Here is a 26139-nt window from a genome sequence, read left to right on the forward strand (position 1 = left end):
ACTCACTCTTCCACAGAGGCATTCCGATAAAAAAAAAAAGTAAATCCTCTCCCACAAATCGAACCAGGGGTCTGCAATGTTTCATTTGATGAAGGCTCGAGATCTCTCGTGAAGAAAGCGGTTGCAAAAGCTGGGCCGGCAGGTAAGATGGCCGATCTGTATCCTCCCCTGATGCTATCATCATATTGAAGAGCACCAATAACAGTCCAGACTACTGAGAAAAGAGGCGATTTCCTCTGTCGGTTTGGGGGGGGGGGGGGGACGGGAAACATATGGCGAAATTACAATGGCCCGAAGATCTCCTGGTCTCCTTTCCTTCGGCTGGGCCTTCATGAGGCCATGGCCCGGATGGAGGGGGGGGGGGAATGAGTGGGGAGGGGGTAAGAGTTGGTATGGATGTAAAGAAAAATGGGCTCGAATCACTCCACTCCATCCCGTGTTGGCTTGACGGAGGGGAGGGGGGGGGGGGTTGGGGAAGGTGGGAGAACAGCCTTGGTAATCAGCTGATGGACCTACCAACTCCCACCATCCTTCTGTACTGTTTACGCTTTTTCTACTCTTTTCTCTCCATTTATCACACTATACACCTTTCCTTAACAACTGCTTTAACACATGTCCATTAGACATCTTCCTTCTTGTGTATTTCCCTTTGCAGTTTTTGGTTATCTATATACCCTTCTTTTTCTAGAACAAAATTTAAAGAAAGATCACGAACCTAAATCTGTATAATACGACTGAAATCACTATTGGCGGCCATAGGAACATACCAGTAGTAATGTAAGTAGAGAACAACAAACTCAAACTGACGAGCGCGCGCGCGCACAAAAAAAAAAAAAGACCTGTTTTGTAGTGGTTAAGGTCCCTTACGCGTGGCAGTCAGCCCACAACCACCCCAGTTGTTCGTCCTCCTCTTTGGCCTGGCCAGTAAATGGGTATCTTGTTTAGGTATGTGTGTGTGTATGTATATATGTGTGTGTGTGTGTGTGTGTGTGTGTGTGTGTAGACAAAGAATAAAAACATTTATATATACAAGGTTAATGGGAGGGGGTTAACACGAGTGTTAAACCTCCCATTCTGTATTAAAGTCATCATTAAAGGTATTCGGGCACATCCAATATGCCGGAGTACCATACAGGGCACAAAAGTACAAATGTAAACATCTCGTCACTTACCTCAGCCCGCAGCAGATGACACGTAACACTTGGAACTAAGCTGTTTTGGCTGTTATGCGAATCTAAACGAAGTTTTCGTAAGTTCTTTTGATTTTAAGAAGTGATTCACGTCCTTTTATCAAAGAACGTCCCACATTTCACTGGACAACATCTGGTGAGCGGCCATCCGTCGGCTGATTAATCGGAGAGTAAATAAGCTCTTCTAAAAATTAATAGTCTTGGAAAATCTTACATAATTTCCTCTGACAACTGCAAAAACAATTCTACAAATCAAGAGACCCTATGAAAACTTAATTCCCGTTGTATTCGAGATTAATCCCAAGTTTCAATGTTACTTTTGAAATGTTCCAACAATATATTCTTCAACGCCCCACCAACGGGCCCGGGAGCCGGGAAGTTAGCAAATTGTCGTTCACCTCCTCTAGTAAGTAGCCGTTTAATTCTTATATACATAATTTTGCATGTCGTACTGTCAATGGGAGTTAATGATACCTTGGTATCTACATTCCTGTAGTGAATTTAGCTAGTCCTTCGTAGTGGTTGAAGCAATAGAGGGTAATGTGAAAAGTGCCCTGTGCGGGGAGTCTTCCCCTGCGGCGGGGCAAAATGGATTCGTCAGGCGGTAAATTGCTAGATATGACATTCCCACTAGTTTATATCCTTTAAATATGTATTGAATCCTGTTGCAATTTATACATCCTCCCAGATACGAATGGTTACTTTATATGGAAACCACCATCTACATCCCATGTTCTCATAACACCGTAGGTGCACGAAATTAGCATATATGACGGGAGTGGGCAATTAGCCATTGTTATCCCTCCACCACGACGCGCCTCCGCACAGCAAACTAGATCGCCGAAATTATCCGACTTATTTAACTCTCTCGCCTCCTTAACTCTTTGATGATTCGTGTGTATTCGTCATTTTCAAAGATCTCATCCTCCGCTCATTTTCAGCAGAGTAAAATCCTGTAATCATATCAGCGGGAGGGCTGCGTGCATACATCTCATCCGCCATGACTGAAAATAGTTTCATCACGAACATTTCTTGATTTTCCTCTTTTCCTTACGATGGGAAATTTGTTGCTCAATATATCAGTAGTTCTATCCATCTAATGTCTGTTATGAATCTATAAGTGTGTGTGTATGATACAGTGGCAATGTGATCAGATTCTCAGAAGTGGAAGGCGGGAAATTATTGCATAGAGAAAAAAAAAAAAAAGGATTGCGCTCGCTTACATCCAATAATGAAATGGGATTTAACATAAAATATACATCAAATGCACAATCACAGTCCACTTACCATCTCATCGTCCTTGGTAGATGTTTGAACACCGATTAGATTTCAGATTCTTGGCGAATTCCAAACATGTTTGCTGGGAGATTTTCCATGATCGCAACTCACTTGAGAGAAAATACATTTATCAAAAGCATTGGTTTCCCAGGCCATAAGTTAAGAACTGAAATGTTTCTGACATGCTTCAAGGGCTGATGTAATCTTTAAGACGAACTGGTATTTAAATGCCTTCCACTTGGATAAGTTTCCATGATTAATGTCCATCGTAGATAATTGATCAGTTGTTCCAGTCTCGGACTTACGCATGAAACAACCCTCTTGACTTGAAAGTACGTAGGAAAATGTCATGGGAGCGTCTCAAAACGGGAAATAATCACAGAACAGTAGTGTACACATACGCTGTGGGTGAGTAGCATCAACTTACTGCTGAGGCTCGAGCCTAACTACTCACAATGAATGTTTTGGCTTTCGACGCCACGAACTGCCAGGGTCATCAAGAAATCTATCTACAGAATTGTTTAACCTTGATAAGATAAATTTGTTTCATTAGTTATTATTAATGCATGTTGTATTTGCAGATATTAAGTCAGTATCTGAAAAATAGGATGAAGTAATAACTTTACGCTTGAAGTAAAGGTCCAAAAGAATCGAAACAACACAATAGATAAATTGTCGGACAACAATATGAAAAATTTTCTCCGAGTTATTGAAGTAAATTTCATATTGTTTCGGTATTTTATATCATTGCCGATACATTACAAAATTGTCATAAGTTGAACGTAATATATGGCATTCTCAGCACATTGGGCAGTAGTTACCATTAGATTATGCTTATGTTAACAAACTGATTTTGAATTATTACACCTTCAGCTTCATTCTAATTATCTATTTATGTATGATATAGAACGCTAGCATATGAAAATGAAGGTTTTACGAAAGTTGAGCTAAGCTGCATTGCATTATTATCCTTTGATTATTACGAAATATTTGCACGACGGCGTGACATTTGGAGACGTCTGGTCACATTACACATGGTCTCGGTAAACTGTGGGTTTTGTTGATGAGTACGTAACGCGCTTGAAAAGAATGAATGATAAAAAGATAAACCACACGTAATATTTTCAAGTGGTAGGTCAAACGTTCCTAAAGCCAACAGAACTTGGCTGATTTTTATAGATGAAAGTTCTAGAAACGAATAGAACTCTGTTGTGGAAGGTGAAGCACTTCTAGAACCCATGGAACCTAACTTCCTCGAGTGGCAGATGAAACATTTCGAAAAGAACCCATGGAAACTGTAACTGATTTCCTCATTATGGTAGATGAAGCATTTGAAGAAAAAAAAATCCATGGAAACCTCACTTAATTTTCCTCAATGGTAGGTGCAACATTTGTGGAAACTGAGAGAACCTTCGAGAATTTCATGTCCTCAGCCGAGATTGACCTAAATTTTCAGTGTGGTAATTGAAATAGACGAACGTTAAATGTCGAATGCTGCACCCCGTCGTCACGCTGGGCAGAGGGAAATGACGAGATAGTCAGTCGTTTGCACCGTTTATTAACAAAGGAATACTAGACCCACATCAGGTCCCACCCAGGTCCACCCAATTTTTTTTGTAGGTCTTCTTTAGACACTTCCCATTTAATCAATGCCAAAACATCGAACCATTTAATCGTCTCTCGCAGACCCACTCATTTAATCAGGTCTCTCGCAGACCCGCTCATTTAATCAGGTCTCTCGCAAACCCGCTCATTTAATCAGTCCTACGGGAGACCCACCTATTCACTCGGTTCTCCCAAAGACCACCCATTTAATCGGGCATACAGCACCACGTCAACAGCGATACCGAACCACGACAACTGTAATAAGAAATGCATCAATACCAGAACGTTTGTGTATTTGCCATGGTAATTGCATGACACATTATCCTGCCGAGTATTACATGAGATTCTCATTCTCTCGCCTGACAACACCCTCGTGTTGTTCCTCCAGCTTGAGATGATAATTGAAGAAATCACAGTTTGTAATGTGGAGGGGCTAAAGCTTTAGAGAACTGACGAAATGGTTCATTTAAAGAGGAAATTGCCTCATTAACCACACGAAAACTCGCGAGACAAGTAGGTGAGGAAAGTTGAATGGCGAGGAAAGAAATGGAGAGTTGTGGAGCAAAGGGTTATGGGTGTGTGTGTGTGTGTGATATACAGGCGCCCGGAGTTATGTGAGGGAGGTGGTATAAACTTATATTTACTTTGACTTCAGAAAATGTTCCTGTTGGAATCCTGCTTAATGACGATTCTTCACTTATTCTCGTCCTTGGAGAATCTCTTCACTCTAGAAATGACACACACACACACACACACACACACACACACACACACACACACACACACAACACACACACACGCACCCCCACACTAAGCCTCCAAGCATCGCCCACGTGTCTATACAACGACCTTAAAAGGTACGACATTTTTTGGAATTCAGAACAACTGAGGGGTGTTTAATGTGCTACGGCTCCGATAAACTCTGCTCAGTCGGCCAATAACAAGAGACGAAATTGCTTTTGAGGTTTTTGATGAGATGCAAAAAGCTTTTCTGGAACATTGTGTTTGGGTTTGTTGAGTAGAAAAAAAAAAACCCAGATGGGGGTGGCAAGAGCGTGTGGGATTCATTTAAAGCTACACACTCGGTCTTTGTAGTAAACGAATGGACTGTTGGTTTTAGCCTCGACGAAATGTATTTATGTAAACATTTTACCCACGTTGTAAATAGTTTTCCTCTGTTTACACGAGTCTCCCTTATTATTCATTACACTAGCACCATCTTTTGATGATTGTCTATAACTCTATCCCTATTGTATTATTATTATTATTATTTTTGGCGTGATATGGTCACCTTCAAGGGATGAACATGACGTGAAAATGAGTTTGCGCACGGCTTCGTAGTGAACATGCAGGGGCTTAGGGACTCATAACTATATCGTCTCATTTCCTCTTCGATTTATTCCATTCTGGTTAAAAAAAAAATAAAAAATCCTTTCTTTCACGTTAATCTCATCCGTTTTTCTCCTTCCTCTCTCCTGTACGTTCTGATCTCCATTCGCTTCCATACACGTGTCCCACCGTCCGCCTCTGGCGAAGAGAGAGAGAGAGAGAGAGAGAGAGAGAGAGAGAGAGAGAGAGAGACGCGCACCAACAATAGCAGGAAAGATAGCTAAAGTTAAAGTGAAGTCTGGCCTGTAGTTCGCTTTCTTTTTAGGGTTGGTCTGTGTGAAAAGGGGGTCGGTTATCGGGAACCGGTTGGTTGGAAACCAGGGAGTATAGAGAGGGGGGATTGGGGGGGGCGGGATGGGTCAAGGGTCAAGGGTCAGCAGAAAGGGACCAGAAGGATAGGAAAAAAAAAAAGGGGGGATACGTGAGATTTATCAAATGTTCTTTTGAGGTTCGGCCAAGTGGAAGGAGATGTGGTAGGTGTGGTCTGGCCAGAGGAACCATGATAACTGTGTAATTCTCTTTGCTCGGAGTTGCTGTGATCATATTCGGTGATGAGAGTTCAGATTATTTTTCTTGTTTTTTCTGTGACCATAATGATATATATATACATATAATCGCCAGCTAGCGAAACTCTCTCTCTCTCTCTCTCTCTCTCTCTCTCTCTCTCTCTCTCTCTCTCTCTCTCTCTGACCCCTCTCCCCCAAGAGGCTCTCTCTCCCTAAAATCGTAGACAAAAGGGGGTGAGGCTTGGGTGTTTCCCCCCCCACACACACACATCCTTTGTCTACGAGACGTCGTTACTACGGGAAAGTCTTGGACCCCTATTTATTTATCCGCCTTTGCCTCACTGGCGACGTGGACATTGTGTCGGGTTTACCCCAGTGACAATCCTTCGATGAGGCCGGCGGTTCCGTCCGGGTTTACATTAAATTCCCTGTAAAACGAGAAGCTGTAACTCCATTACAGACCTGGCCGAACGATTTGCGAGCGAGCGCCCCCGCCCGCCTGTAACCCTCCAGTAGCCAAGTGTTGTTCCTGGAGGTAATTTGACGTATGCTAATGTGTCAGGGATTCTGGTCTAATTTGTGAATGAAATGGAAATCCCCGGGGGAGTTGGTGTTGTTTTTTTTTTCTTTTTTAATTCGGGGGACAGACACGGTGAGCCAAGTTGGGAAGCAGCTCGGTGAAGAGTCCCCCAGGGGCCAGAGAACTGCGGCGAACAATTTAGTTTCAACTTTAGGGCACAGCTAGGATAAAGATTCCTAAGTTTTGCTGAACCCTTATATATATATATATATATATATATATATATATATATATGTGTGTGTGTGTGTGTGTGTGTGTGTGTGTGTGTGTGTGATATGATATGATATTGTCTTTCAGAATCCAGTTGGGAGTGAACACCTAAATCTTTTATGTTAATGTAATTTCAATATCTAACATTCTATGATTTCATTATAGTTTTAAGACACACACATTGCTGAAAAAAGTGCTTTTTCTGGTAATTAGCAAGCCAGGTTTTAGTTCTCAACCCGACGTACACACTATACACTGAGTAAAAGTGGTTATGTATTATGCAATATGAAAACTACCACATCCTCTATGTCCAGTATAGTACGGAAGGAAAATAGACTCTCCATTCCTGGTGCCTACCATTCGAAAGAGTTTGATCTGTCATGGCAGTCACTGGATGCCTGGTATCATGTGATAGTACAGGTACTGAAATTCAGTGAAGACTCTCCCAACATATGTCGTGCTGACGAAACTCTCTGAGAAAAAAAAAAAAAAACCCGACAGGCATAAAACAAACACTTTCCCAAACAAGTCTTGAAGCACCACCAACTCCAGACATACATTAACCTAAGGCCACACCCCCTCCAGAAAAACACAAATCACACTCTCTAGACAAACACGAGTAACACTCTCCCGTTTACGCCCTGGGTGTCTGTCAGCCATCCCATACAACTTTACAAACACAGTTTCAGAGTATCCCAAGACCAGAGAGAGAGAGAGAGAGAGAGAGAAAGAGAGGGAGGGAGACCACTGTATAAATGTGCTAAGTATATCTGTTTCTATATCACTTGGCCACAGATCCCCATCTGACAGTGCTAAACGACTCCAACATAGCGGAGGTGGACAGCCTAGCCTGCTGACAGTGTTTCCCAAAACTTCAACAAAGCACAATCAAAACGAATTCGCAGGTTATCCCAGCATCTATATATATATATATATATATATATATATATATATATATATATATATATATATATATATATATATCCTCCCAGGATTGATATTCTTGTGGGGAAACATTCATTAGCTCTTCTCACTCTTCATCAACCTAATTTGCATGTCTAATTCCCCTCATTTGCATAAGAAGATAAGCATGAATTAATTCCTCGTAATGTCACCTCCTTAGATTGCGTGTGACACAGGAATTAAAAAGGCTCAAAGAAGGGAAAGGAGGGGTTTGATATTTAAAAGGAGAGTCAAACATTAGCATACGAGGGGAACGAACTGAGAAACAATATATATATATATATATATATATATATATATATATATATATATATATATATATATATATATATATATATGAATTTTAGAATGAGTTGCGTTCATGATTCGTCATCCCTTATGGATTTCAGAACAGATATGTCATTTAGTGTGAAGTGTTGACAGTGATCTCAAACATACATAATTATGCATGCAATTTGCATCTGTGGACAGACCTTGAACTATAATGCTAATGGTAATGAATACGTATGAATATGTAGAGCAAGAACATGTTTGTATATATGTACACACACGCACACACACACCTGTACTGTATGTTGACAAAAATTAATATTCATGTATTTAAGGAACATACACAAACCTATTTACAGGTACGTACATGTTTGTACGCATACATATAAATGCAGAAGACTTAGTCAGTCATTAGCACACAAATGAACGTATTTACATAGATATCCACACATGCTCATACATTCCTTAGATCAAGCTATCTTGTGGGGACCAGGGTCAGGTTGGTGTGTGTGTGTGTGTGTGTGTGTGTGTGTGTGTGTGTGTGTGTGTGTGTGAGTGTGTGTGTGTACAAGAGTTAAGGCATCTCACATACAGGGTTAAGAGACGGGGCAACACGAGTGTAAAACTCTCTGCCCCTACATGCAGATAGTGTTTACACACACACACACACACACACACACACACACACACACACACACACACACACACACACACACACACGCTACACCAATCTACAGTATAATCTCACACACATCCCCTACAGATCAAACTGTATTACGAAAGATAAACAACACGTCCGACATAAAATGAACTTTGCATCCCCAGATACAAAAAAAAAAAAAATTAAAAAGATAGTCAACTCGATTCAAATCACAGATTACTCATTACTGAATGTATATAGTTTTTATCTTGTATACCTATGTACGCTAAACCCATTAGCGATATGCTAAATATACCCGGCACTCAAACATTTTGTTTTGCAGGTCCCAGTCCAGTGTGGTGTATTGCTCTCCGTAAAAGCAAGCACATGCCCGTCGCTCCACGGGTACCCGACCGCCTGGCTCTCGAGTTTCGGGTAAGTCTCTCTTGTTTTTGTAGAGGGAGGTGTCTTGGTCGAAATGAAAGATGGAGAAAGCATGATTGCATTAAATGAATGAGGAAAACATGACTGCATAGGATGAAAGAAGACGAAAGCATGATCATAGTGAATGAAGGAGGAAACATGATTGCATAGGATGAAAGAAGACGAAAGCATGATCACAGTGAATGAAGGAGGAAACATGATTGCAGCGAATGAAAGAAGACGAAAGCATGGTCATAGTGAATGAAGAAGGAAACATGATTGCAGCGAATGAAAGAAGACGAAAGCGTGATCGCAGTGGTTGATGAACATGAGAGAGTGACCGCAATGAATGAAAGATAAAAATCATGATCGCAAATGAGAGAAGAAAGCATGACTGCCATGAATGAATGAAGAAGAAAGCATGACAGCATGGACGTAGTTGATGCTTAGAAAGTAGATAGTTTTTTTCTTTTTTCTTTTTGATCGAATAAACAGAAAAGATTCCAATTAACGTGAAAGTGTGATATGCAAATTGGCGTCAAGGTGTGATATGCAAATTGGCAGAATATCCAGATGTCTTTGAGCACATCCCCCTACCTACCCCAGGAGAGTCTGCGGCTGGGGTGTGGGTAATATGGCTCATGGCACCGGGGATAGACACCTACCGTAGAGCAATCTCTCTCTCTCTCTCTCTCTCTCTCTCTCTCTCTCTCTCTCTCTCTCTCTCTCTCTCTCTCTCTCTCTCTCGTTCATGAGAAAAACCACGGCCTTATTTCTCTGGCACAGTAACTGCGTCTGTTGGGAAACAGACTTCTATCGCCCATGTTGCTGTTCATTTCTCTGCCCTGTTTCATGCCAATTTCAGTACCCAGTTGACTGCCTATTTCACTACCCATTTCACTCCCTATTTCACTACCCATTTCACTCCCTATTTCACTACCCATTTCACTCCCTATTTCACTACCCATTTCACTCCCTATTTCACTACCCATTCCACTCCCTATTTCACTGCCCAGTTCTCATCCTATTTTACCGTCCAGTTCACTGCCCAGTTCACACAACGGGACGTGACACGCCTGTTCAGTCTAATGGCTTCCAGAGAGAGAGAGAGAGAGAGAGAGAGAGAGAGAGAGAGAGAGAGAGAGAGAGAGAGAGAGAGAGAGAGAGAGGGTCAGTTAGCATAGCGAATGAAAAATCTGATACGACTGGTTTACCCTTAGTGGACTGCTAATTAAAAGTGTAGCAAGTTAATTAATGAATGTATTCCAGCCCCCCCAATACCTAGCATAATTTGCGTCCATCAACCCAAAAGCTGCCCTTATGAATAAAACAAGACACCGCTGACGGCAACATGTAAAGGGAGGGAGGCGGTTGGCAGCTTTGATATTTTTTTTTATCCTCTTTACTGAATATCCAACTTGACGTAGAATGTTGAACAGAACAAATGTTGTGACAGGGTACAAGCACAGTGGTCCGGGGTGGGTTCATTATTCTCTTTTATGTCAGATGTCACCCAACAGGATAGATTCTAAATCAAAATTTAGAAGAAGAAAAAAAAATACGTATCTGTTAGGCAACACTGATGGTGTTGACAGATTGGAAAATGAAAGAATAAATTCACGTTTTCTTTCGTTCTCAGAGTGAATAGAAATATTTAGAAATTTTCTGATCTAAGAAGTCCCACTTTTTGATTTTGAAGTTTACGGTGTTTTGGTTTAGACCGGGCCACGTGGAGCGGTGGTCTTGCTTGCTTTTGCAGCATAGCCAAGCTTCTCGCTGGACTAAACTGTTGAAAATAAGACATGATTTTAGTCATTTTGGAATGAATGTGGCCATTGGTACTACTGCCTCCCTCCCACAACCAGCCCAGTTTCAGTAACGACAGAACTACCCTAATTTTCCTGGCCCAGATGACTGCTTCATAATTCAATCCGTTTTTTTTTTTTTTTATTCCTCATAATTCACGACATACAATGATGAACGTAACTTTTATCCTTTTTTTTTTTCATAGCTTTCAAGATATCTCTGGTTTAGATACTTTTTGTAAATCAAATTTTTTTCTATCGGTTTGTGTGTGTGTGTGTGTATGTGTGTGTGTGTGAGTGTGTTGGTGTGTGTGTGTATGTTTGTGGGTGTGTGTGTGTGTATGTGTGTGTGTGTGTGTGTGTGAGAGAGAGAGAGAGAGAGAGGGAGAGAGAGAGAGAGAGAGAGAGAGAGAGAGAGAGAGAGAGAGAGAGAGAGAGTATTCAGACACACACACACACACACACACACACACACACACACACACACACACACACACACACACACACTGAATCAACTTTGAATTTGATAATCGTGATTGAACACCGACACCAAATATTTTGCTTCAGCCGATCTGTTGGACAGGTGTCCGAAAACTTACGAGAAAAAAAGGGTCACGAAATTTCACGAACGCTCTAACGAACTTCACGAATGCGATCGCGAGGAGCATGTGCGGGGCAAACGAAAAAGTATGTATTTTTTTTTTTTTTTTTGCACATGCAATCGCGAACCCAAAATAGATTTTGATGATGAGAGGTAAAAGAACCATTTCAGTTTCACAATGCTTCGGCCGATGATCCCTTAAAAGCTGTTGAGGGACGGGTTGAAAGACGATAGACAGAGGAAAAAAGACGATAGACAATAGAACTGATTTTTCCTGGCCCAGATGACTGCTTCATAATTCAATCCGTTTTTTTTTTTTTTTTTTTTTTTTTTTTTTTTGCACATGCAATCGCGAACCCAAAATAGATTTTGATGATGAGAGGTAAAAGAACCATTTCAGTTTCACAATGCTTCGGCCGATGATCCCTTAAAAGCTGTTGAGGGACGGGTTGAAAGACGATAGACAGAGGAAAAAAGACGATAGACAATAGAACGACACGTGAACAAAAATCCACGACAAATAGAACCACAAATACAAAAAAAAAAAAAAAAAAAAAAAAAAAAAAAAAAAAATACGTATCTGTTAGGCAACACTGATGGTGTTGACAGATTGGAAAATGAAAGAATAAATTCACGTTTTCTTTCGTTCTCAGAGTGAATAGAAATATTTAGAAATTTTCTGATCTAAGAAGTCCCACTTTTTGATTTTGAAGTTTACGGTGTTTTGGTTTAGACCGGGCCACGTGGAGCGGTGGTCTTGCTTGCTTTTGCAGCATAGCCAAGCTTCTCGCTGGACTAAAACTGTTGAAAATAAGACATGATTTTAGTCATTTTGGAATGAATGTGGCCATTGGTACTACTGCCTCCCTCCCACAACCAGCCCAGTTTCAGTAACGACAGAACTACCCTAATTTTTCCTGGCCCAGATGACTGCTTCATAATTCAATCCGTTTTTTTTTTTTTTTTTTTTTTTTTCATAGCTTTCAAGATATCTCTGGTTTAGATACTTTTTGTAAATCAAATTTTTTTCTATCGGTTTGTGTGTGTGTGTGTATGTGTGTGTGTGTGTGTATGTGTGTGTGTGTGTATGTGTGTGTGTGTGTGTATGTGTGTGTGTGTGTATGTGTGTGTGTGTGTGTGTATGTGTGTGTGTGTGTGTGTGTATGTGTGTGTGTGTGTATGTGTGTGTGTGTGTATGTGTGTGTGTGTGTATGTGTGTGTGTGTGTATGTGTGTGTGTGTGTATGTGTGTGTGTGTGTATGTGTGTGTGTGTGTATGTGTGTGTGTGTGTGTATGTGTGTGTGTGTGTATGTGTGTGTGTGTGTATGTGTGTGTGTGTGTATGTGTGTGTGTGTGTATGTGTGTGTGTGTGTATGTGTGTGTGTGTGTATGTGTGTGTGTGTGTATGTGTGTGTGTGTGTATGTGTGTGTGTGTGTATGTGTGTGTGTGTGTATGTGTGTGTGTGTGTATGTGTGTGTGTGTGTATGTGTGTGTGTGTGTATGTGTGTGTGTGTGTGTATGTGTGTGTGTGTGTGTATGTGTGTGTGTGTGTATGTGTGTGTGTGTGTATGTGTGTGTGTGTGTATGTGTGTGTGTGTGTATGTGTGTGTGTGTGTATGTGTGTGTGTGTGTGTATGTGTGTGTGTGTGTATGTGTGTGTGTGTGTATGTGTGTGTGTGTGAGTGTGTTGGTGTGTGTGTGTATGTGTGTGTGTGTGTATGTGTGTGTGTGTGTGAGTGTGTTGGTGTGTGTGTGTATGTGTGTGTGTGTGTGTGTGTATGTGTGTGTAACAAAAATCCACGACAAATAGAACCACAAATACAAAAAAAAAATAGAAAAAAATTTCTAAAACCGGTTTGAAATACCTCCAAATATTCGAATATTATGGTTCCTAGTGGGTTTGGGGGGGGGGGATGTTCAAACCATCCCCCCCCCCAACCAGTCCCTAAATCATCACAATCACGTGGGGTATCGAACCCAAGTGTCTCTCTGGAGTGATTCAAGTGGGTTTGCCAAGTGCCCAATTGCGCCCACTGATATAAGACCCCCAGAGCGGAGGTGAATGCCAGAATATAGCTCCAGTGGTAATGTAGTGTTATCAAAAGAGCTGTGGTGACTGAATTAATATTTTCCCCCTTTTTTTTAATGCTTTTTTTTTTATACCCACAGAGCAACTGCCGTATTTTTGTGTCGCTGGTGATATAATCTACCTGTCTGATATACTCAATATATATCTGATATACTCGAGTATATATATATATATATATATATATATAGGGTATGCGAGTGTGACTATCCCTTTCGTGGAAATCAGGATTGTAAGGTATGTTGATATTAATATTCGTGTTTGTTAATGTTAACATTCGTGTATGTTGATATTAGCATTAGTGTATGTTGATATTAACATTCGTGGATGTTAATAATAACATCCATGTATGTTAGCATTTAACACACATGTATATATATACTAATGTCCGCATTCATTCATGCTTATGTTAACATTCACGTATACCGATATCGGCATTCATGTATGCTAATATTAACATTCACTTATGTACACATTAACAGTGGGTGGGAAGTGTATAATTGCATATTTCCCACCACATTTAGAATGATGTCTTTTGAAGTGGGTCCAAAGCCCTGACAGTTTCATGTTTTATTCATTTTGAATAAGACGTTTTGTTAGCATGATTTGAAAAAGGGGGTTAGCACCTAATTAGCATATTTCAGAGGAGTGCTACTTCACATGTTATTAGCATAATATAAAGAGGTCCACGAGTTTATAGAAAGACAAGGGGAGTTTGACTGAATTGAAACACCAAAAGCATTGATTTGATGGTGAAATAAAAGCGGAAAAGCGATATACAAGATAATGCAAAGCAGAGAGAAAAATTATCAGAAGTATCATTATAGATTCTGAGTCGAATCTTCGAGAATATTCATTCTGCAATATTCATCAAGATAAACTACAAATTGAATTTTTTTTTTCGAAAGACGAATCTGTGAGAATATTTATTCTACAATATTCGTTCATATAGATGATGTAAACCAAGTTTTTTTTCTTTTTACCAGACGAATCTTTTAAGAATTTTAGTCTTGCTACTGTACACTTTTAAGCAAGTGGCGAAACGATTTAATGTTACGAATATTTCCATTTTATGATAGGGAAATTAACTTCTTAATGCTTTTGAAACTCAGGTGTGAAGTATCGAAAAATAGGCTACCCACTGGTGAAAAAACAGGCTGCCCCCACTGGTGAAAACATAGGTTGCTTACGGGTATAAAAAAATCGACTATCCCAATTGTGAAATAGAATATCCATTGGGAATAAGAAAGCTACCCACTGGTGAAAAAAGCTACCCACTGATGAACGAATAAGCTCCCACTGGTGAAGAAATCAGGCTACCGCACTGGTGAAAACATAGGATACCCAGTTATTAAGAAAGCTACCCATTGGCGAAAAAAGCTATCCAGTGTAAAAAGAAAACAAAAAGACCCACTGGTGAAAAAATAAGCTACCCCCTGGCGAAAAAATAGGTTAGCCCCTGGTATAAAAAAAATAGCCTACCCACTAGTGAAAACAGTCTACCCACTGTAGAAAAAAAATATAGTTGAAAAATCGGCCAGCCACTGGTGAAAACATAGCCTAGCCCAGTGGCGAGGCTCGCATCAGTTCCTGACAGGGAATCAGTAGCAAAGTTCGATTCAAGTGGGTCTACGAATATCGTTTCTCTCTCTCCTTCCTGCTTCCTCCAGTGTGTCCACGCCACTGTGTAGACGAGAGAAAGAAATAAAGCAGATATACTGTTCTGACTGTATGCAGGTAATTTTAAAGTTGCCTTTTCTTCAACTGGAAATTTTTGAGGGGTGTGTGTGTGTGGGGGGGGGGGGAGTTTAGATATTTTGCCATCGAGGGTTATAGAGGATTGGGTTATTTTACCGGTTGGTGCCGTAGTTAATTACTATGAATATTTCATTTTTATTTGTCCGATTGACCTCGTCAGTGTACGTCATCAGTACACACACACACACACACACACACACACACACAAAGATATATATATATATATATATATATATATATATATATATATATATATATATATATATATATATATATATATGTACACACACACACACACACAAAACCAAAGACACTGAAATACGTATACATTCTCTCTCTCTCTCTCTCTCTCTCTCTCTCTCTCTCTCTCTCTCTCTCTCTCTCTCTCTCTCTCTCTCACACACATCCCAAATCATACATTTAGATATTCGTTCCTACAACGGCTTCGCTGTAATTTTCAACAGCATAAAATATTCCACAACTCGTAGCTCTTAGGCGAAAAAAAATGATTCTGCCAATTCAATTCCCTGTACTAACACTGGCCAACACACACATATATATGTAATATAATCGCCAGTGTTGTATTAAGAAAGAAATGGAAAAAAAAAGTCTCCACTGAAATATGACATCATAACGTTAGACTATAATATAACCTCATGTTAACACTGTGGGAGAGTTAATATCTGTTATTCTCATTTTTGAAAGTTAGGTTTGTATTAGCTTAATGTTGAACGCATGCGAGATGTTGATACTGGTCATGTATCCAATGAATGAAGTTAAAATTTCATTAACCAAATGTTAATATTAAGTAAAAGTTAAAGATTTTTCTTTACTCGATGGAAGTTGGAATGTTATATTAAGAGAAGGTTGATGTTAAAGGAGGGAAAAAAAATATGTGTAAGTGTTAGTTGGACAATTGTTAACTTTTGAATTGGTATATACCAGGTCAGCAAGTGGTCAGGTCAACATCAGACCTGTGAACTGACCTGAAGACGCGACCTCAAGACGCCCAATTACGTACAAAACATAATTATCTTTATTGTTATTTGAGAATATGAGAAACGGTGACATATGTCGTTAAAATTTCGTATATTGCGCACTTCGTTATAGTAGTTAATTGCGTCATTTGTTTTCTATTACGTTTGTTTCCCTGAATCATATTTAGCTTTATTGTTCATATTTTTTCTTAATAATCTTCGTTATCTCTACCTGTTTTATTTGAAGAGTTTATATACTTCGTATCAATTTCATCTTTTATGTGTGTTTTTTCATTCACATTTACATTTCTTCCACCTTGACTTTTTTCGTAAAAAAAAAAAAAAGAATAAATTATTTACTTTCATCCACTCCTTTTCAGACGGGATGTTAAGGATGCAAATAGTGCTCTGTGAACCACAGAAACACACACACACACACACACACACACACACACACACACACACGAACAAGGGCACACCTTCCCGTTTGCTCGTGTGAGCTCCGGATGGATTTAGGGCGTCGGGGGGTCGATGGGAAGCGGAGTTAGCAGCGTGGGTTCGATGCACGCCGGCCCACCGCATACAGATAGGAACAGTTTTATAGGTTTATTGATTTATTGCGTTGTTAGGCGATATGATTGTTCTGTGGAAAGACGTTACCGCTTCATGAAGTCTTGGTGATATATATATATATATATTGGAAAGGATCATAATTTTGCACGATCAAGTATATTCCCATGAGTCCACGGGGAAAATGAACCACGATAAGTTCCCAAGTGCACTTTCGTGTAATAATCACATGAGGGGAGACACAAGAGAGAAATATGTCAGCTGATATACAACGAAGAGACGTGTCTAGGACTTAGTCAGGTAGCCATTTTATGGAACAACCCCTAAGAGTGGATGAACAGCTGGGTTGACTGTGGACCGACTGCCACCACCAGGATTGGCCCTCGTATCACCACAGTCTCATCACCCTCTCAACGTTCCGTCTCTTAACACCGTGGCAGACGAATCCTCACAGACGCTGCTTCTTCCTGATCTCCGTCCCTGGTGGAGGGTAAGGTAGCCAGGCCACGCCACACACCCCAAGTGGAATGGCTATCACAGAGGAGCGAGCCCCCCTGATCCTCCTTCCTGATCTCCGTCGCTGGTGGAGGGTAAGGTAGCCAGGCCACGCCACACACCCCAAGTGGAATGGCTATCACAGAGGAGCCCCCCTGATCCACGTACGAACGTGAAGTCACCAGATGATGATTATCACACGTCTCCTGTGGAACACCTGGGTTATATATGTACACCAGATGTACCCAGATGTACCCTACTGTAACAACAACCCCGTCCCCCGCCCTCCGACTCATAGTAGAGCTAAGATATAATTACCTCTTGTTGATTATACCGTCCACTGAGTGGTCCCGACATGCAACAGGCACAACCGGTTGTGGTCGGGGGTCCGGTATCAATACTTCTGACGCATACTGTTGTCTTATTGCAGAAGCATAATGATTGCAAACAATTATATATATATATATATATATATATATATATATATATATATATATATATATATATATATATATATATATATATGTATGTATGTATGTTCGCCATTTCCCGCGTTGTTGGGATAGCTTTAAGAACAGAGGGCTGAGCCCTAGAGGGAATATCCTCACTTGGCCCTCTCCTTTCTTCCTTCTTTGGAAAATCATAAACCGGAGAGGATTTCCAGCCGCTCGCTCCATCTCTTGTAGTCGCCTTCTACGACACGCAGGGAATACGTGTGAAGTATTCTTTCTCCGGCATATGTGTGTGTGTGTGTGTGTGTGTGTGTGTATGTGTGTGTGTGTGTGTGTGTGTGTGTGTGTGTGTGTGTGTGTGTGTGTGTATATTTTTCCTCCCTATTTAGTTTTCTAAGTTACTTCATCCACATTATATTTTTTCCTCCCCATTTAGTTTTCAAGGTTACTTCATCCACATTATATTGCATTATTATTCACAGAATCGACATCCATTGTCCTTTCCCCCTCTCCCTCACACACACACACACACTCACACACACACACACACACACACACACACACACACACACACACACCCTCCATTATAACTGGTCACACTGATGTCAGCTGGAACTTGACGTCACACACTAAACACTTCGATGTACCTACGAAATTTCGGTAAAAATCTACCTCGTCAAGTTAATAATTTCAAGTCATCTTTAATGTTTTCACGACTGCCCTTAACTAAATGCGGTTCCGTGGAATAAATGAGAGGCGCTCGCCAGCGTAATTCGCGTATATTTCTCTGTGAAAAAGTGCGTAACAATGAACTGTATTTTCTGTCTATATGTTACGCTAGCAGTGAAAAACGTGGGACAGAGTTCCACTTTCTGGACCCAGTAGAAACCCAGTATAGAAGGCCTCTTTGTTTCGGGCCCCAGTGTACAGGGTCTCTATTTTCCGAGCATCAATCGAGCCATGGCTTAAATAAAGGGTTGAGATCCGAAACCCCAGAATTCTATATTTCGAAGCTTTACTACAGCCCTGGTACAGAGAACCCTCTGTATTCCTAAGTTTGGATCCGTCATATATAGCTGCTGTCGTCTGGTTATAGAACTAACCAGCTTAAAATAATTTCTTTTTTTTTTTATAACCCCTGTTGGACGTTTTTTTTTTTTCTTGTATCCCCTGTTGGACGAATGATGATTTTTGAGATCACTGATACTTCGAATCAGTTCTCGAAACGTTTCGTTCAGTTTACCTAATTATCTTCTGAATATTACTTTTTCCCCCCTAATCAGATCTATTTCTATAAATCCTTATGTATTGAGGGGAGTGGTGAGAAAATGATATAGAGGGGGGTTGTTAGAGGGGATGGGGGAGAAAGAGAGGGGAGTGGCTATTCCTTTGTGTTTCTGGGTAATCAGCAGCCTCATTAACCAAGGATAATTACCCTAGTTTGAGGGTAGGGAGGGTTGGGGGCTCTACACTCCATCCCACCCTTTAAGGGTGTGCCAACGCGGACCAGTCCACAGTGGGGTGAAATCAATTGTCTTAATGACGTGAGAGTAGGGAGGAAAGGGTTAGGAAAGTAGGGGGGAGAGGAGAGTTGGGGGGAGAGGGAGGGCGCTGAGCGCGCGAGACACTGTGCTTCATTACGTCATCGCCTCGGGCCATGCAATGTATACATCTGCATACATTTGCATATCCAGCCCTGGCGACGGTCTGGTCGGCGCGGAGGGGATGGGAGGGTGAGAGGGTAGTGGCGGAGGGAAGGAGGTGTGTGCGTTAAAGGCGTGGACCCCAGGAGAGGTGGGTGTTGCTCCTGACGGCGAGACCTTTTGGCCGAAGTCTCACTCGTACCTGGACGCTTCGTCGTGAGCCGGGGGGGGGGACCGAATTATCGTACGCTGGAGGCGGGGTTTGTCGTTCTTATCGTACTCTGGAGGCGAGGGTTGTCGTTCTTATCGTACGCTGGAGGCGAGGGTTGTCGTTCTTATCGTACGCTGGAGGCGAGGGTTGTCGTTCTTATCGTACGCTGGAGGCGAGGGTTGTCGTTCTTATCGTACGCTGGAGGCGAGGGTTGTCGTTCTTATCGCAGGCTGGTGGTGGTGGTGGTGTTGTTGCTCTTATCGTACGGTAGAAGTAGTGTTGGTGCTCTTATCGTATGCTAGAAGTAGTGTTGTTGCTCTTATCGTACATCCGAGGCGGGGTGTTGTGCTTATCGTACGTTGGTGTTAGTGTTGTTATACTTATCGCACGCTGATGGTGGTGTTGCTGTACTTATCGAACGCTGGAGGTAGCTTTGCTAAAATTATCGTATGCTGGAGAGTTCATTGTTTTAAGTATAGTGCGGAGGCGGCGGCATTGTTCTATTTATCGTACGCGGGAAGCTGTATTGTTATACTTGGAAGGCTATTTCGTATTCACCAGATGGTAAACACGACTCTTTGTATTCGTCTGTTGCGTTCTATTGTCACGGGCGTTACCGGAGTCGTATCATTGGAGAAGCACAAGGTCGTCGAAGGAATTCCCACTCCTAAGGAGTCCATTCTTTCCCTGCTACTGGTTGCAGTGCAGCCTCGAAGATGCAGGTAATAAACCCCTGGTGATGTTATGATGAATAAGAAAACGGTAATTTACGTAGTTTGGCTCAATAACATTTCGTTGTTGATGGTCGCTCAGTCAGGATCTCTCTCTCTCTCTCTCTCTCCACTCCTGGAAGCGCATCTGACCGACATCATACGCGGGCCAGTCTCCTCATCTTTCCACCATGCCAGTAACTTACCCCCCCGTGCGTACAAAATGAACACCCAAGAGAACAACGAATAACCCGTGAACAATACGTACCTCCGAATGCTGGTGGGTTCTTCAAGAACAGATGGAATAGCCGGGCCAGGAACTGCGGGAAAGAGGACGTAAACAAGGCCAAAAACTCCTTGTTATTACCAATTACAGGAGAATTGTTGCAGAATGAGCCTATTATTACCGGCGGATGTAGACTGTGAATGGTCCCAATTACGAGCGGGGCAAAAAAATTGGTTTATGGGTGGAAGTAACGAGGAACTAGAAGGACGCCCTAATGGGGCAGAAATTGTTTTAGGGAGAGATTAAGGGATGGAAATGACCTTTTAAAGAGTAATTGACGTGGGTTTACAGATGAGGAATGGGGTGTTTTAAGGGATGGAAATGACCTTTTAAAGAGTAATTGACGTGGGTTTACAGATGAGGAATGGGGTGTTTTAAGGGATGGAAATGACCTTTTAAAGAGTAATCGTCGTGGGTTTACAGATGAGGAATGGGTTGTGTTAAGGGGACTTGGGTAATCTTCATGTTGCCTGTGAAAGGGAAATGGGATTTATGTAAATATTGTCAGGATTCGTTTGAAAGATGAGAAAATGCGATTATATCTTTAAAGATTTGAAACTTGAGGGAAACTCGAAGCAGAAGGGGAACTTGACCTAAATAAATGTTTATCAGAGCTGAATTTTGCTACTCCAAGAAATATATGCAGGAACGGTTTTCACAATGTAGCTGAGGAATATTTGACATTTTCATTAAGGATAATGTGTCATCAGGAATAAGATCGCGGAAGTGTGATGGAAAAAAAGGAAGATAGGGTGTGATTACCTGTGTCTGATAAACTATTCATTTCTGATAAATGATTTGCACTTTCCGTGGAAAGAGATCTACGCTGGTGTTGCGTCCCCCCCACCCGCCACCCCAGTCTGTCAAACTTAAATCTTAGATATCTTAAGATTAGCGTTCCTGACCATGATGCATTCGCGAACAGCGTAAGTTCGAACCGTGGTTGCAGCAGGTTGGTCCACAGTCAACCCAGCTGTTCATCCTTGCCTAGGGGTTGGTCGATAAACTAGGTACCGGGCTCAACGAGGGTATATATGTATATATATATATATATATATATATATATATATATATATATATATATATATATATATGTGTGTGTGTGTGTGTGTGTGTACATATATATGTATATATATATATATATATATATATATATATATATATATATATATAGAGAGAGAGAGAGAGAGAGAGAGAGAGAGAGAGAGAGAGAGAGAGAGAGAGAGAGAGAGAGACAGACAGACAGACAGACAGAGATGAAACCTTCCAGCAGTCACTGTCTCCTTGGCTAGTTTCTTCCAGCCGTCCATACATCTCTGACACTAAACCAATACTTCTTTACGTCCTTCCAAACTACCTTATATTTTTTTCGTCCTGTAATCCGGCATGATGACAGTTCAACCCACTGCGGAGAATGACCTGTCATTCGGCATGATGGCTTTTCCACCCACTGTGGAGAATGACCTGTAATCCAGCATGATGACAGTTCACCCCACTGCAGAGAGCGACGTGTTACCCGACATGATGACAGTTCAACCCACTGCAGAGAACGTCCTATATCCCGGCATGATGACAGTTCATCACTTACGGAGAACTGATGACAGTTCCTCTTCTGTGGAGAACGACCAGTAATCCGGCAATCCATTTAATCCGATCCACCGGCGCTTTTTATCCGCCAGTGAAATCATTTCAAACGGAATTCTCATTATCCGTACATTCATGATTTTTTTTTTTTTAGATTAATTTTAAATGGATTTCTTGTTACTTTATGCACCAGCAATCTCTATGTTCAGTCTTTTGTTTCGAATGTATTACACGTTATAAACCGGCGATCTCTGTTCTAAACTAAACATTCTCTTTTCATCAAAATTTGTATTAGTTCCGTTTGGAAAAATTACTAGGAATAGTGGTTCCAACAATGTTATATGGTTGCGAGGCGTGGGCTGTAGATAGAGTTGTGCGGAGGAGGGTGGATGTGCTGGAAATGAGATGTTCAAGGACAATATGTGGTGTGAGGTGGTTTGATCGAGTAAGTAATGAAAGGGTAAGAGAGATGTGTGGTGATAAAAAGAGTGTGGTTGAGAGAGTAGAAGAGGGTGTTTTGAAATGGTTTGGTCACAAGGAGAGAATGAGTGAGGAAAGGTTGACAGAGAGGATATATGTGTTAGAGGTGGAGGGAACGAGAAGTGGGAGACCAAATTGGAGGTGGAAAGATGGAGTGAAAATGATTTTGAGTGATCGGGGCCTGAACATGCAGGAGGGTGAAAGGCGTGCAAGGAATAGAGTGAATTGAAACGATGTTGTATATCGGGCTCGACGTGCTGTCAGTGGATTGAACCAGGGCATGTGAAGCGTCTGGGGTAAACCATTGAAAGTTTTGTGGGGCCTGGATGTGGAAAGGGAGCTGTGGTTTCGGGGCTTTATACATGACAGCTAGAGACTGAGTGTGAACGAATGTGGCCTTTGTTGTCTTTTCCTAGTGCTATCTCGCGCACATGTGGAGGGAGGGGGTTGTCATTTCATGTGTGGCGAGGTGGCGACGGGAATGAATAAGGGCAGACAGTATGAATTATGTACATGTGTATATATGTATATGTCTGTGTGTGTATATATTATGCATGCGTTGAGGTGTATAGGTATGTATATATGCGTGTGTGGACGTGTATGTATATACATGTGTATGTGGGTGGGTTGGGCCATTCTTTCGTCTGTTTCCTTGCGCTACCTCGCTAACGCGGGAGACAGCGACAAAGTATAAAAGATCTTCTCTCAGTGAAAGTGTATTTGCATGAGGCAGGCCCACCAGCGAGCTGTGAGGTCCCACATCTTGGCAAGCTTGCTGCTTCCTGCAGCGGACCCCTTTCCCTTGCCTCTCGTCTCGACCCACAACTGATTGGAAACGGCAAGCGACCAGACACAGGAAGCCCTAGAGGAGACCGCCCTGTAGTGGAGGCCTTAGAAGAGAGAGAGAGAGAGAGAGAGAGAGAGAGAGAGAGAGAGAGAGAGAGAGAGAGAGAGAGAGAGAGAGAGGCCCTCTTAGAAGATAGGCCCTCTCGTGGAGGCCGTAGGGGAAGCCAGTTGGCTCTTGAGACGTCGCGCGTCGGGTCGGGATCTTGTGGGGAAGAATGCTCTTCGTTTTCGTGATGACTGCGGCTCCCGGCTCATCGGATCCACCAAGGACGAGAGAGCAACCCGTTTTCTACTTCATATCATCGAGATGGAGACTCTTGGAAAACATTCTCGAGTTCAAAACATCTTTTTCCAGATCATAATTTTGTATACGGTGTTTCACTCAACTTGTTTTTTAAACTTCTTGCAAAATTTCTGAAACTCTTTCGTCCACATTATCATTTTTCCATGACATTTTCTTTCGCTTATTATGGTTAAGATCCACCCCAAATACTAAGCCACTTACCTTTTTTTTTAACTCTGATAACTGCTTTTTTTTTTCCCCTTGCATTAAGATCAGTATTTTCGTTGATATTGATCTTTTTCTTCCCGTTCCCTCCACAAATCAACAGCTATTTCAGCCAGTCTTCATCGTCTGCGTTTGTGCTCAGGTATTCCCAATCATCCTCATGGATTTGATTTCACTTATTTTCGATCTGACCCATAGCCTTCCCTACCCGTAAAAAAAAGTAGATATTCGTAATCTATTCCGTGAAAAGGCTCTTCCGCTTGTCTATCCATCCGTCCGTCTGTCTGTTCGTCCTCTCCCGACATGCTAGGGATTTGCCTGACGCACGATGACTAACCCACCCCTTCACCCATACGAAGTTGTATGTAGTTAGCCCATTTTCTTGGCCGGATAGAAATTTTTGGTTGCTGGGATGAGATATTGTTCAGCGGGGGGAGGCCGTGCTTGTAGTATGGGAGGCATGGAGAAGGGGGAATATGCGAGTGAACGCTTGGAACCACTGAACAATGTCATAAGTCGTTCAGGTTTGGTGGCCGGGGAGGGAAGGAGGGAGGAGGGTGATGGTGGAGGGAGGTTATGATGATGCAGAGGGAGGGTGTGTTGTCCAGGGGAGGGAGGAAGGGTAGATGATGGTTGTGAGGGGGGATTTGGAGGCCAGGGTGGAAGGGCGGGTTTCGAGTGGTGATGGTGGTGGCCAAGGAGGGTGGGTGTGGTAGCTGTTAAGAGCGAGCAGCCTTGTCTGCTGGTGGTAAAGAAAGATAAATTTTAGAGAGACATTCGTGGCACAGAACACTTTACAAACAAATCTCCTGATCTGTGGTAATGTCTGCGGTAAGTACGATAAACTGTTTCTCATCCCGTTACTCTTCGCACCGAGTTCCATACCCATTTTGCCCCGGGACATTTGTCACCCAGCACTGATGGTTTGTTTACATTACCTTTTTTCTGTTCTCCTTCCTCTTCCATCTCTGGATCTTTGCCTCTGTATAACTATCTCCATCTATTTGAATTTTCACATTTCCTTCTCTTCCTTAGTCCACTTCTCTCTCTATTCATCTCTGTCTTTTCGTTGCAGTATAGACCTCCCTCCCCCCCCAACCCTTCTCTTCCTCCCTCCCCACCTTATCAAAACATACACTCCCCCGCCATAATGGGCGGTAATCACCAAATAAACACCAGGTTTTTAGCCTCCACCCACGTCCGGCGATAATTCCCTCTGTTTACAAGCAGAATTACAAGACCGGAGTGGACTGCCTTCCTCTGGGCAACACACACACACACACACACACACACACACACACACACCAACCTTAACCAGGTACCCATTTATCGACCAGCCCCGAGGGGAGGGCGAACAAACGGGTAGTTTGTGAGCCGATCCCCCTGCCCAGGATTCGAACCAATGCGGCGGGTCCGATCCTGTTGCAAGGCTGTGCTGACCCATGGTCAGTAGCGCTAACCACCACACCTTTTAATGATTATAGTTTCCCCTCTCACTCTTCTCTCTTATAAGGTGGGTACATTGAAAGCCTAGTCTTTCCCTGTAGTTTAGCTATCCTATTTCTAGTACCATCTATATTGCCCTCATCTAGAACTTCTGTGTGTGTGTGTGTGTGTGTGTGTTCGTGTGTGTTATTTCAAGCGATACATATCATCTTCCGTAGAACGTCCAAGAGCTATGCCTCCAGCACTCCCATTCGCCAATCCCGGTCCACCACTCACCGACGAGAGCCAATCAGGTGAGAGGGGGAAAAAAAAGCCCTTACGTCATGATGGCTGTGATCCTCCTCCACCAATGGTAGTGATGCTCTTATCTCATACCTTATCCCAAGTTGGAAGGGGGAACTTTAGGCCAACAGCAGGGACCATTAAGGGGACCCCAAGCCTTTGTTCCACCAACTCCCGTTCTGCGGCCACGTTTGTGGTCTGAAACGGTAATTCCAGGACCCGTGTTCGATTCCTGGGGCTGGGGAGAGGGCTTATGTATGCCATAACGCTCGGTAATAAGTAATGGCGATGAAGGGTAACCCGAAGTATACTTATCCTCCAATAAGCAATATTTCACTGTCTCT

At 42.1% G+C, this 26139-nt stretch overlaps 1 protein-coding gene across 1 annotated transcript in view; it reads left to right on the forward strand.

Annotated features, from left to right (window-relative positions):
• Positions 1 to 1554: 1554 nt before the first annotated feature.
• Positions 1555 to 26139, forward strand: part of LOC139756355 (neural cell adhesion molecule L1-like) — an 82856-nt gene continuing 58271 nt past the window's right edge. Inside the window, exons 1-2 of the mRNA XM_071675720.1 lie at positions 1555 to 1596; positions 8975 to 9066. The gene's annotated coding sequence lies outside the window, so the exon portion shown is untranslated. The remainder of the gene's footprint in view (positions 1597 to 8974; positions 9067 to 26139) is intronic.

Source organism: Panulirus ornatus, chromosome 21 (assembly GCF_036320965.1).
Source record: "Panulirus ornatus isolate Po-2019 chromosome 21, ASM3632096v1, whole genome shotgun sequence".
Classification (NCBI taxonomy): Eukaryota; Metazoa; Arthropoda; class Malacostraca; order Decapoda; family Palinuridae; genus Panulirus; species Panulirus ornatus.